This window comes from Atta cephalotes (genome assembly GCF_000143395.1).
Source record: "Atta cephalotes unplaced genomic scaffold scaffold00046, whole genome shotgun sequence".
In the NCBI taxonomy this organism is placed as follows: Eukaryota; Metazoa; Arthropoda; class Insecta; order Hymenoptera; family Formicidae; genus Atta; species Atta cephalotes.
The window spans coordinates 1580559-1584746 of record NW_012130110.1 but is presented as its reverse complement, the minus strand read 5'-3'; positions in this window follow the sequence as shown (position 1 = coordinate 1584746).

Here is a 4188-nt window from a genome sequence, read left to right as displayed (position 1 = left end):
GCCTTATTCGTCTCATGCAACATTCATTAACTGTAGGATATTTTTTAAGACATTTCTTTCCGCCTATCTTTCCGAGCATGATAATTTATTCTCAATGAAAGTATCGTAAACGATACCACTTTCAGCATCGATACTGTTCGGAGAATCCGTATAGACTCGAAAATGTTGTCATCAACAAACACAACTATTTGCTGCTAATCGTACAAGTAAATTTATCGTCACGCGAGCGCGTTTCAAATTGAATCTGGCTCGATAAAACGCGTAATGGAGAGTGAGTTAAAAATTCGCGAGCTGGAATACATTGAAAAGGCTGCTGTCCTTGCAAGGGCGCCACGCTGCGCCGCAATACACCTCGCCTTCTTGGTAGCGAAGACAGGAAAGGTGTTTGCCCCTATCTGGCTTGTCTCGGTTTTTCACTCGAGCTCAAGCGACCGTTTTTAGAGTGTATAGACCAACGAAAGATAAAGATGAATAGACGAGGTTTCTATTTCTCTCTTTCTCTCTTTATTCTTCTTTTTTTTATATTCATATCTTTTTCCTTTACGTTTTTTTTTAATTATCTGTTTATATATATTCTTTATATATATTCTTTTTGCAGTTCTCATCTTTTATAATTGTAAGTTTATTTTTAGAGAGCTTATCTTAAAACTCTATAAACGCACTATATTTATCTATTTCTATGCGAGATAACTCCTGATTTATCCTATCATATCTCCAGTCAAATGCAAAAGAATCGTAAGAGATAAGTAGCTAAGATATCGCCACTTCATACTCTTATAGGATGACGTCCTCTCAAGTGTTAAAATTATATATAAATTATATATAAATTGTCAACATATAATACATTTCCAAGTTAAAATATAAAATACAGAAAAAAAGAGAAAAAATAGATACATGTAGAATATGTACATATATATTTACTTCTTTATTCTTTACTTCTTTATTCTCATTTTTTCTCCTTTTTTTTTATAGTATTATAATTTTTTTGTCTTTTGTATTTCACATGAAAAATTAATACGCGATATTGACATATTGGCATATATAGAAATAAATTCCACGAACATCTTATATGAATGCAAAAATATTTTGAAAACATAATTTGTGGAGAAGAAAAGAATCTTAAGATAGCATTGCGTTCACTTTAGCAAAATATTATTTCTTTTTTTCGTATTCACGGAGAACTTCTCATTAATAATCATTTTTCAGACAAAATTTTGCACATGTACCTACAAATTGGCCTTCTATTAAGATTATTGCGAAAGCACCGCTAATTTGCAAACGACACATTTTACGTTGTGGCTATCGCGAGACATCGTGACTTAGTCAGCACTTACATAAGAAATAAAACTGCGCGGTTTAAAGAGGTTTAAGGTCAGAAATATGCAACAATGTGACGCGAGTATGCGTCTAGCAGCAAATATGACGTTATTGCTCTGTCACGTCGCAAACATCTTCAAATATCGTCCATGTTTGTTCGCTTACATTAGTGTAAACACTAGTGTATAGCAAGCCTAGCCTTATATTGCATAGGAAAATGTAGGGAAATACTATAGCATACATTATGTATATTATAGATTTTTCTATTTTCGTATGTGATATTTTTCAAAAATAAAATCCGAGGATATAAATCGTGTAACTTTTTCTTTAGAGCGAAAACGTGGAAAGTGAAAATTTTTATGTATATACACTGAGAAAAATTTTGGAAAATAAACGAACCAGAAAATTCTGATCATTTCAATCATAATTCTGATTATATATATCTTGACTAGAATTATGATAGATTCAACCAGAAAATTTTAATTTTTAAGAATATACACATATGAAAAATTTTCACGTTTTCTCTAGGGAAAAAATTTATAATTGAATACTTCTAAATACGTATTATATAATTGTTTGGAATGGATTCCAATCAGAAATTGTTCAATTATATCCTACATTTCTATTGTGTTTGTCTAGGGAAAACGAAATAATTCCGATCGGAATTCCCATTACAAATGGTTCTAAAAACATGTCCAAGCGTGTAAATCTAAACATTCGTTGTTTGCTCCACAAATTGGAAACACGCCTCCGCTTATTATCTCATCAATTTTCGTCATTTAATATTCCAGCAGGTTCTTACGTGCGCATCAACGTCTTTCGCGTCCCTTCCTTTTCAATTATATTCGAGTGATACATTTCTAATCTTCGTTTTCGTTAGGTTTAATTTTCGAGGACTAGCAAGGTACAAAGTCCCAAATTAACACCTAAAAATCGATGAACTTTTATTCCGATCTTGTTCTTAGGAAGCAAACAAAACTATGGAATAGCAGAATTATAAAACTATTCGGCTTTTTACAATAAACCATTACCTAAGCTTTAAGTCATAAATCGTAAGAAATTAATCAATTTAATAGAGATAATTTGATTGGATGCACTGGATGCGCGCATTCAATGCATTCAAAGCTCAGATTAACTCCTTCCAAACCTGATTTTATTGGTATCATAAAAAAAATTTTTTTTAATTCAATTCATACGCAATGTAATAACTAATCCATATTAAGCAATTAACTTTTTTCAAAATTTTGATTCTTTCTCCAACATATACATTGTTATATATATCCTTGATAATGTATTATATCTTTCAACAGAATTAAATAATTTCAACGGATTTCAATATCTTCAAATTGATGTACATTATAATGCGAAATCTAAAGGTTAAAGTTAAAACTGTACACAAATTAACGTAAAAATGTTTAATATAAATATAAAAACGGATTCAATCATGAAATTCTCAATACATTTTAATATGCTGTTAAGTAAAATCGGTATTTTATAATTCGAAATATTTGCATTTTACTTTTACATGGATTAGATCAGTGTATAACAACTTTCATATGCACTAATATGTCTAATTGAATTTACTAATAGTCAATTATTCTTTTCACATTCGACTGTGAATGTGATTTTCACATTCATAGTCTCTTATTTCAGAACTATCTCAAGTAAAATTTTAAAATGTTAATAATTTTCTTTAATAATAAGATCGGTATTCATAATCGATTTTTATATTTGAGATTATTTTAAATACAATCTTAAGATGTGATCATAATGTCCATTTCCATCAATGTAAATTAACTTTAATCTCGATTCAACTCACTCTTCGTCTTTTCCTAATCTTTAAAATTAGAAAAAGATGAAGAGTAAATTGAACCGAGATTAAAGTTAATCTACAAAACGGGCATAAACCAATCAGACGACTATATCAGCATTTTAAGACATTACTTAAGTTAGTTATTTAAAATAAGAACGGACTATGAGCTGATCTTGCCTACTCCGATTAACTTAATCGATCGATTGTTACAATGGAACTGACCAAATCGTATCTGCTGTTCAGCAGAATTGATCACGGTTGATACTTAATTGACCAATTGTAAGCTAATTAAGAAGTGAGACCAATCCTATGAATTGTTCATGATACCTGTAATTGTTCACCTGTAATTGTTCATGATATATCTTAAAATTGCACTTAAAATCTTAAATAAGAATCGATTGTGATATATATATATATATACCTTAAAATTTAAATAACGATTCATTGTAAAATGTGTATATCAAATTACTATAGAGAATAATAATGACTGCGCGACATTAACGTGGATTGAGAATTTCTAGGTGGCAAACCTGGGACGCAAACACTCGGGTGCGTGACCGATACTCATTCACGAACATCGGAATTCTGATCACCTCCAATTACTCGCCGCAAGTTCCGCAATAATATATTTTTTTACAATAAAGGTCCTTGAGGTCAGATTACTCTCACATATACATAATTATCGTGTGCACAATAGAGAGCAACTTCCGCCGAAACAAATACATACATAAGTGATACGCAACACAATACTCGCGTGCGTTTTCTCATTCCGGACGACTAACGAGAATATAGCCTTCCGATTATTCGACTTTTGCTATATCCGAGCAATTCCTTGATCCAATCGACTGGATTATCATCCGATATAATCCAACGATGATTCAAAAGAAGGAACGGGTGGAGGGCAGAGGAGGCCGCTTGACACTCGCGTGATGCGCGAGCGGCGTCGGCGTCATCGGCGCCACTCGGCCACTCGCCGACTCCCAAGTCCTAACTACTTCAAGTCGATTCTCCATTCAGAAAAATGACGGTGATGTAATTACCCGCTCTCTCTCTCTCTC